A 9813-nucleotide genomic window follows, 5' to 3' on the forward strand; every position below is an offset into this window, starting at 1 on the left:
GACGACGCGACGACGGACGCATCGTTTGTCTTTTAAAAGGAAGAGACTTTACAAAGCCGCACGAGAGCCTAGCGGCTAGTGCCGCCCGCGCCACGGTGGGAGAAGCGGGGGAGCGAGACGTGGCCGGAGCGGGAGCCGAGTCACCGTGAGTGAAAGGTGGACGTGGTCGGGAGGGCGTGCGCGGGGGCGTGCAGGGCGGCATCGCTTCTCGGCCTTTTGGCTAAGATCAAGTGTAGTATCTGTTCTTATCAGTTTAATATCTGATACGTCCTCTATCCGAGGACAATATATTAAATGGATTTTTGGAGCAGGGAGATGGAATAGGAGCTTGCTCCGTCCACTCCGCGCATCGACCTGGTATTGCAGTACCTCCAGGAACGGTGCACCCCGTCGGGGGAAACACTCGGTTGTCAAAGACAGACAAGAAGTTGTCTGGAGCAGCGCTTGGGGAGGCTCTTTGCTGTTCTTGGGGAGAGTTGGGGAAAGCTCAGAGCGATACTTGAACCGAGTTGATTTCTTGCTTTTTTTTTTTTTTTTTTTCTCCAGCTTTGCTAATCCCTGGCGTAGTTTCACAGTTTGTGAGAACACTGACAGTTGTACTAGTGCTTTTCTCTTTCTGGTTTAAATTGTTCATTTCCCTAAAGCTGTTTTTAAGTTTTATTTGTATCTTTTTTTTTTTTTTTTCTTTTCTTAAGCTTTCATTTACTTATGAAAATCCGAGAGAGCGAGAGAGAGAGAGAGAGAAAGAGGCACAGACGCACACAGGCAGAGGGAGAAGCAGACTCCATGCAGGGAGCCTGACGTGGGACCCGATCTTGGATCCCCAGGATCACGTCCGGGGCTGAAGACTGCGCTAAACCGCTGAGCCACCCAGGCCTGCCCCCTTAAAACCCTTAAGACATCTGGGCGGTTCAGGGGTTGAGTGTCTGCCCTCATGAAGCTAGGGCCTGATCCCAGAGTCCTGGGATCAAGGTCCACAAAGGGCTCTCTGCAGGGAGCTTGCTTCTCCCTCTTCTTGGGTCTCTACCTCTCTCCGTGTTTCTCATGAATAAAGAGAATATTTAAAATCAATAAAATCTTTTTAAAAAGAATCTCAGAAAATACTTCGGCGTGAGGCAGATTTTGTCTCCTGTCTCGTGAAGTTTTGTGGGTAGTCTGAATATAATTTAACAAAACAAGTAAATCAAATACATACGAATAGGATAAAAAGTTTTTAGATGAACTGTTTTTTTGTGTACATACAATGGAATGTATCAGCTCTATTGTTTAAGTAATCTCCACACCCAATGTGGGGCTGGAACCCACGACCCCAGAGATCAAGACTTGCATGCTCCACCAACTAAGCCAGCCAAGCACTCCTAGGCAAATTATTATTATTATTATTTATTTATTTTTTTTACGATTCTATTTATTTATTTGAGATAGAGTGTATGTGTGAGAGAGTATGAGCAGGGGGCAGAGGGAGAGGGAGAATCGGACTCTGCTGGGCAGGGAGCCTGACTCAGGCCTGATCCCAGGACCCTGGGATCATGACCTGAGCTGAAGGCGGACGCTCAAACGAACTGACTCAGCCTGAAACCTTAAAGTTTTGCTAAGCTAACCTAAGAGATGAGTTACTTTCGTTAGATCCGGATCACATCCAAATAAGATAATAAATGAAACATTGAAACATCGATTACTGAACAAAAAAAGTGGCTTATCCGCTTTTTGCTTTTATTCTTAAATAGAGGAATTAAATATATTTGGATCTATTAATAAACGTGTTTAGTGCCACAGTAAGAAATTTACATGAGAAAGCATGTGTTTCTAGAAATTATAATATTTTTTTTAATTTTTATTTATTTATGATAGTCACACACAGAGAAAGAGAGAGAGAGAGAGAGAGAGAGAGAGAGAGGCAGAGACATAGGCAGAGGGAGAAGCAGGCTCCATGCACCGGGAAGCCGACGTGGGACTCAATCCCGGGTCTCCAGGATCGCGCCCTGGGCCAAAGGCAGGCGCCAAACCGCTGCGCCACCCAGGGATCCCTGTTTCTAGAAATTATAAAAGGATAAATCTGCCAAGCCACAAAATGCTGAGATGGTTGAGAGTGGCTTGCTTCTTAGTTTTCACTGGAAATTAAAAATTTCTAAGAGTTAAGCATCCTAATATATATAAGTAAAGCTACTAGAGATAATAAGGGAAAGGAACTTTATGTATGGTCAGGACTAAGATGGGAAAGGCTTTAATTAAGTAAATGAAAGGTTTGTTTACAAAAGGGATCCCTGGGTGGCGCAGCAGTGGTTTAGCACCTGCCTTTGGCCCAGGGCGTGATCCTGGAGACCCGAGATCGAATTCCACGTCGGGCTCCTGGTGCATGGAGCTTGCTTCTCCCTCTGCCTATGGCTCTGCCTCTGTGTGTGTGTGTGTGTATGCGTGTGACTATCATAAATAAATAAAAATTTAAAAAACAAAAAGATTTATTTATTGATTTGTTGGAAGGGAAGGGAAGGGAAGGGAAGGGAAGGGAAGGGAGGGGAGGGCAGGGGAGGGGAGGTGCAGAAGGCGAGAGAAATCTAAGCAGACTCCTGGCTGAAGACTCACCCCGCTGTGGGGCTTCATCTCATGATCCTGAGGTCAGGACCTGAGCAGAAACCAACAGTTGGACGCAGCTGACTGTGCCATCCAGGTGCCCCCCACTTTGGATCTTAAACAATGGGCCAGACTCCCAACATTCTGCTCTTGGGAGCATGTTTTCCAGCTTCTTAAATCAGTGCGTGCCAATGCAGCGACCCCCCCCCCCCCCCCGCCATGCCATATGCACCTGAGTCTGTTTCCGCGTCTACTTAGCTCAAATCTCTTTCTGAAGCTCAGTTTTCCCATCTGTTAAGTGGAGATCATAAACCCTGACCCACGTCCTCACATGGTGGATGGGAATAAGGATCCACCGATAACCAAGATGTAAAACAACCAGCCAAGAGTAAGGGTCCCCTTAATTCTGTGAGAGGAGGAAGAGGAAGAAAGCTGAAGATATTGGGCGGTGATCCTTGGCAGCCTGGATTTCTTCAGGTGAAAAACATGATAGATAACATTTTCCCTTTGGGATTGTGTAAAGACCAAAACAGAAAACGAAGGGATTAGCTGGCACACAGTGGGTGCTAAATAATGGCAGGGGGATCCCTGGGTGGCGCAGCGGTTTGGCGCCTGCCTTTGGCCCAGGGCGCGATCCTGGAGACCCGGGATCGAATCCCACATCGGGCTTCCGGTGCATGGAGCCTGCTTCTCCCTCTGCCTGTGTCTCTGCCTCTCTCTCTCTCTGTATGACTATCATAAACAAATAATAATAAAAAAAATTTAAAAAAAATAAAAATAAAAATAAATAAATAAATAATGGCAGGCAACTTGTGAAGCCCCGTTCTGGGTTCTGAGTCTCACTAGTATTACAGATCTAATCTAGCGGGACATGAAACTTGCTCTCCAGCACATAAGCCCTGCTACTTTAGTCCCAGGATCCTGAATACATTCGGGATGAGAGGCTGGGGGCAGGCGCTCTGTGGGCCCATGCATTGCCTTGACCACCACGCGTAACATCCTGGGCTTTCAGGCTTGGATCAACACCAACACGTGTCAAAGAAACGCAGTGTGACAGCTCCACACTTCTTCGTTCATCTCTGTCCAGGAGCATTAAAGCTTTTTTATTATCCCAGCCACAGTTCTTGGAGGCTCTGAGTCACTAACAACTTAAAAAGAAAAAACGAAACCTTGCCTCCTGTGTTCTGGGCACCCTCCTTTTCTCTGTCTGACCACCAGAAGATTGTGGAAACTGCTTGGCAGACTCTCCTCAGAGGTTCAGAAGGTAAAGGTGAGAGAAGAGCGGTGAGAGATTGGGTTGCGTATATTGCTAGTGAGAGCTGAGATCCTAAAAACTATGTTTGCTGCTGCTCCCGTCTCTCTCCCTCAGTCATCAAGTCCTGTAGCAGAACACTCGTCAACCCGTAAGGTACACGTACGTTCCAGGAGAGTCTTGTTAAATACTCTGTGGCTCTGCATTTCCAACGTGCTCATGGGACCCCAGTGCTGCTGGGGTAGGGACCACACTTTGAGCAGCAAGGTGGCAAACTGTCCCACCTCGAGTCATTTTTCTAAAGATTCTATTATTTTTTTTAAGATTATTTATCTATTTATTCACAAGAGACACAGAGACAGAGGCAGAGACATAGGCAGAGGGAGAAACAGGCTCCTCCCAGGCAGCCCGATGCAGAACTCGATCCCAGGATCCTAGGATCAAGACCTGAGACGAAGGGAGATGCCTAACCAACTGAGCCACCCAGGTGCTGCCCCGATAAACCACTTTTTAAAGTATTTTAGGGCAGCCCCGGTGGCTCAGGGGTTTGGTGCCTGCCTTCGGCCCAGAGCATGATACTGCAGACCCGGGATCGAGTCCCACGTCGGGCTCCCTGCATGGAGCCTGCTTCTCCCTCTGCCTGTGTCTCTGCCTCTGTGTGTGTGTGTGTGTGTGTGTGTGTTCTCATGAATAAATAAATAAAATATTTTTAAAAAAATAAAAAATAAAGTATTTTATTTAAGGGCACCTGGGTAGCTCAGTGGTTGAACATCTGCCTTTGGCTCCGGGGGTGATCCCGGATCCTGGGACAGAGTCCCGCATCCGGCTCCTGGCGAGGAGCCAGCTTCTCCCTCTGCTGTCTCTGACGCTCTTTATGTGTCTCTCATGAATAAATAAATAAAATCTTTTTCTTTAAGTATTTTATTTGTTTATTTTTCATTAGGCTCCACATCAGGCGTGGGACTTGAACTCATGACCTCGATATTAAGAGTCGCATGCTCGGAGGACCCAGCCAACCAGGTGTCCCCTAGAATAGGAAATCACTACTTCACGATGATAAATATTCCTTTTCCTTGACAGAACATGCATATCTGCAATCCAAAGCACCTCATTCTAAGATGAAATGCTGCAAAGCTAAATTGGCGAGCACAAGATGGCCTTAGGAGCGTGGAAGGGAGCAGAACTATACTAGAACACAGCCAGAGTCATGATTACGACAGGCCCAGAGGTTGGCTAGTCACTTTCTATAGGTACGGGTCACATTATATAATATTTACTGATTCATTTACTCAATGAAATATAGTCAGCGTATGCCACGTTCTGTTCGATGGAAGCGCTGGAGGTATAAATGTGCACCAAACAGAACAAGCTCCCCGTTCTAGAGCTTACATGCTATGAGGCTAAAAGGCAATAAATAAATGTATAAAATGTCAAGTGACGCCGTGCTGTGGAATACAGGAAAGCCAGGTAAGAGAGAAGCAGGGGCCCTGGGTGGATGAGGGAAGATGAAGCACAGGACTCTCTGCCAGCTGTTGATAGTCTCCCTTTCCAGACGAGGAGGCTACAGAGAAAGGACCTGCCTGACATGTTTTGGCCTGTGTCTGGTTCTCACCAATATACTGTATAGGGAACATGTATGGTGGGCCACCTGGGTGGCTCAGCGGTTGAGCGTCAGTCAGTCTGTGGCCCAGGTGGTGATCCCGGGTCTTGGGATCGAGTCATGCATGGGGCTCCTGGGAGGGAGCCCGTTCCTCCCCCTGCCTATGTCTCTGCCTCTCTCTCTCCCTCGGTCTCTCATAAATATATATATACATGAATGAATGAATTGAATCTTAAAAAAAAGAAAGAAGCCTGTCTCGTTACTGCTAATAATCATGTCTGATAACTTGTCATCTCATCATCTCCCGGTTTAGAGATCTCAGATGGAAGGCGGAGGCTTGACGGAGGAGGCCAGGTTACTCGCTAGGTCCCACAGGTCCGCAGGGCTTAGCACCCACGCTCGCCAGCTCCACGCTCCGGGGCGCCCCCGCCCCCGCCCCGCCCCCCACCGCCCGCGTCCAGTCAGCGGAGGCAGCGGGCAGAGGACCCCAGAGGACCCGTGTGTCAGCATCGGCAATGCTCAGTCTCCTCGTGGGCCTGACTCAGAAGCAGCATTCCTGGGTTGTCGGCGCCCCCGGCTTCCTCGGCCTAGCCTGCCCCTTGCACTCGCCAAGCTGTGTGGTCTCGGGCCAGTTGCCTAACCTCTCTGCCTCCACCGCTTCTTCCGTAGGTAAACTCTGCAAGTTGGACGCGAAGAGAGCACTGAGCGCAAGTCTGGCCCAGACCAGAAGCCTTGGCTACGGTATAGCGCACGCGGCTCACTCGTTTCGGTGTCACAGGCACGACGTCTCCACTGGTACCTCGTGGCACCTAGGACCCACATCCGGGACCACTCAAACCCCAAGGTCAGGTCACGAGCTACCTCGGCCTTCCCTCAGTCCCACGAAGGAAGGAACGTGGGAAGGTGGCCACTTCTGCCCTGGGGAAACGGAGGCCCAGGGGGTTAGGTAGATGCCCAGGGAGCCCTCCTGATGGGGGAGGGAGGCCACCCGTTCCGGGCCGGGTCTCGGGTCCCAACTGGTGTCTGGAGCCCTTGGCAGGTGACGCCAGCCAGCCAGGCGCTTCTGGGCTCCCCAAGCCCTGGCCCCCAAGCCAGCCTGGAGGGTCCCGCAGTGACGACGTGAGGAGCCTCCTGGGCCCTGGGACGACTCAGCGCCAGCCCCCGGCGCCAGCCCCACGCCCGGTGCCCCGGCGCCCCCCCAGGCAGGCCAAAGCGAGAGGCCGAGGGCGCCTGGCCTGCAGCCAGGTTCCGCCGCCCGCCGCGCCTCTAGGGCTCCGCGCGCGGAGGGGCGGGCCATTCAAATTAGGAAGGGCCTTGCGGGGCCGGCGACGACGCGACGACGGACGCATCGTTTGTCTTTTAAAAGGAAGAGACTTTACAAAGCCGCACGAGAGCCTAGCGGCTAGTGCCGCCCGCGCCACGGTGGGAGAAGCGGGGGAGCGAGACGTGGCCGGAGCGGGAGCCGAGTCACCGTGAGTGAAAGGTGGACGTGGTCGGGAGGGCGTGCGCGGGGGCGTGCAGGGCGGCATCGCTTCTCGGCCTTTTGGCTAAGATCAAGTGTAGTATCTGTTCTTATCAGTTTAATATCTGATACGTCCTCTATCCGAGGACAATATATTAAATGGATTTTTGGAGCAGGGAGATGGAATAGGAGCTTGCTCCGTCCACTCCGCGCATCGACCTGGTATTGCAGTACCTCCAGGAACGGTGCACCCCGTCGGGGGAAACACTCGGTTGTCAAAGACAGACAAGAAGTTGTCTGGAGCAGCGCTTGGGGAGGCTCTTTGCTGTTCTTGGGGAGAGTTGGGGAAAGCTCAGAGCGATACTTGAACCGAGTTGATTTCTTGCTTTTTTTTTTTTTTTTTTTCTCCAGCTTTGCTAATCCCTGGCGTAGTTTCACAGTTTGTGAGAACACTGACAGTTGTACTAGTGCTTTTCTCTTTCTGGTTTAAATTGTTCATTTCCCTAAAGCTGTTTTTAAGTTTTATTTGTATCTTTTTTTTTTTTTTTCTTTTCTTAAGCTTTCATTTACTTATGAAAATCCGAGAGAGCGAGAGAGAAAGAGGCACAGACGCACACAGGCAGAGGGAGAAGCAGACTCCATGCAGGGAGCCTGACGTGGGACCCGATCTTGGATCCCCAGGATCACGTCCGGGGCTGAAGACTGCGCTAAACCGCTGAGCCACCCAGGCCTGCCCCCTTAAAACCCTTAAGACATCTGGGCGGTTCAGGGGTTGAGTGTCTGCCCTCATGAAGCTAGGGCCTGATCCCAGAGTCCTGGGATCAAGGTCCACAAAGGGCTCTCTGCAGGGAGCTTGCTTCTCCCTCTTCTTGGGTCTCTACCTCTCTCCGTGTTTCTCATGAATAAAGAGAATATTTAAAATCAATAAAATCTTTTTAAAAAGAATCTCAGAAAATACTTCGGCGTGAGGCAGATTTTGTCTCCTGTCTCGTGAAGTTTTGTGGGTAGTCTGAATATAATTTAACAAAACAAGTAAATCAAATACATACGAATAGGATAAAAAGTTTTTAGATGAACTGTTTTTTTGTGTACATACAATGGAATGTATCAGCTCTATTGTTTAAGTAATCTCCACACCCAATGTGGGGCTGGAACCCACACCCCAGAGATCAAGACTTGCATGCTCCACCAACTAAGCCAGCCAAGCACTCCTAGGCAAATTATTATTATTATTATTTTTTTTTTTTTTTTTTACGATTCTATTTATTTATTTGAGATAGAGTGTATGTGTGAGAGAGTATGAGCAGGGGGCAGAGGGAGAGGGAGAATCGGACTCTGCTGGGCAGGGAGCCTGACTCAGGCCTGATCCCAGGACCCTGGGATCATGACCTGAGCTGAAGGCGGACGCTCAAACGAACTGACTCAGCCTGAAACCTTAAAGTTTTGCTAAGCTAACCTAAGAGATGAGTTACTTTCGTTAGATCCGGATCACATCCAAATAAGATAATAAATGAAACATTGAAACATCGATTACTGAACAAAAAAAGTGGCTTATCCGCTTTTTGCTTTTATTCTTAAATAGAGGAATTAAATATATTTGGATCTATTAATAAACGTGTTTAGTGCCACAGTAAGAAATTTACATGAGAAAGCATGTGTTTCTAGAAATTATAATATTTTTTTAATTTTTATTTATTTATGATAGTCACACACAGAGAAAGAGAGAGAGAGAGAGAGAGAGAGAGAGAGAGAGAGGCAGAGACATAGGCAGAGGGAGAAGCAGGCTCCATGCACCGGGAAGCCGACGTGGGACTCAATCCCGGGTCTCCAGGATCGCGCCCTGGGCCAAAGGCAGGCGCCAAACCGCTGCGCCACCCAGGGATCCCTGTTTCTAGAAATTATAAAAGGATAAATCTGCCAAGCCACAAAATGCTGAGATGGTTGAGAGTGGCTTGCTTCTTAGTTTTCACTGGAAATTAAAAATTTCTAAGAGTTAAGCATCCTAATATATATAAGTAAAGCTACTAGAGATAATAAGGGAAAGGAACTTTATGTATGGTCAGGACTAAGATGGGAAAGGCTTTAATTAAGTAAATGAAAGGTTTGTTTACAAAAGGGATCCCTGGGTGGCGCAGCAGTGGTTTAGCACCTGCCTTTGGCCCAGGGCGTGATCCTGGAGACCCGAGATCGAATTCCACGTCGGGCTCCTGGTGCATGGAGCTTGCTTCTCCCTCTGCCTATGGCTCTGCCTCTGTGTGTGTGTGTGTGTGTATGCGTGTGACTATCATAAATAAATAAAAATTTAAAAAACAAAAAGATTTATTTATTGATTTGTTGGAAGGGAAGGGAAGGGAAGGGAAGGGAAGGGAAGGGAGGGGAGGGCAGGGGAGGGGAGGTGCAGAAGGCGAGAGAAATCTAAGCAGACTCCTGGCTGAAGACTCACCCCGCTGTGGGGCTTCATCTCATGATCCTGAGGTCAGGACCTGAGCAGAAACCAACAGTTGGACGCAGCTGACTGTGCCATCCAGGTGCCCCCCACTTTGGATCTTAAACAATGGGCCAGACTCCCAACATTCTGCTCTTGGGAGCATGTTTTCCAGCTTCTTAAATCAGTGCGTGCCAATGCAGCGACCCCCCCCCCCCCCCCCGCCATGCCATATGCACCTGAGTCTGTTTCCGCGTCTACTTAGCTCAAATCTCTTTCTGAAGCTCAGTTTTCCCATCTGTTAAGTGGAGATCATAAACCCTGACCCACGTCCTCACATGGTGGATGGGAATAAGGATCCACCGATAACCAAGATGTAAAACAACCAGCCAAGAGTAAGGGTCCCCTTAATTCTGTGAGAGGAGGAAGAGGAAGAAAGCTGAAGATATTGGGCGGTGATCCTTGGCAGCCTGGATTTCTTCAGGTGAAAAACATGATAGATA

At 49.0% G+C, this 9813-nt stretch overlaps 2 non-coding genes across 2 annotated transcripts; both read left to right on the forward strand.

The window, feature by feature from the left end:
- Nucleotides 1-200: 200 nt before the first annotated feature.
- LOC121474328 lies at nt 201-391 on the forward strand. Its single transcript, XR_005983340.1, has one exon. It is a non-coding gene; the product is annotated as a U2 spliceosomal RNA (small nuclear RNA).
- A 6559-nt stretch (nt 392-6950) lies between these two features.
- On the forward strand, nt 6951-7141 carry LOC121474339. Its single transcript, XR_005983350.1, has one exon. It is a non-coding gene; the product is annotated as a U2 spliceosomal RNA (small nuclear RNA).
- The last annotated feature ends 2672 nt before the right edge of the window (nt 7142-9813 follow it).

This window comes from Vulpes lagopus, chromosome 12, assembly GCF_018345385.1.
Source record: "Vulpes lagopus strain Blue_001 chromosome 12, ASM1834538v1, whole genome shotgun sequence".
Lineage (NCBI taxonomy): Eukaryota > Metazoa > Chordata > Mammalia > Carnivora > Canidae > Vulpes > Vulpes lagopus.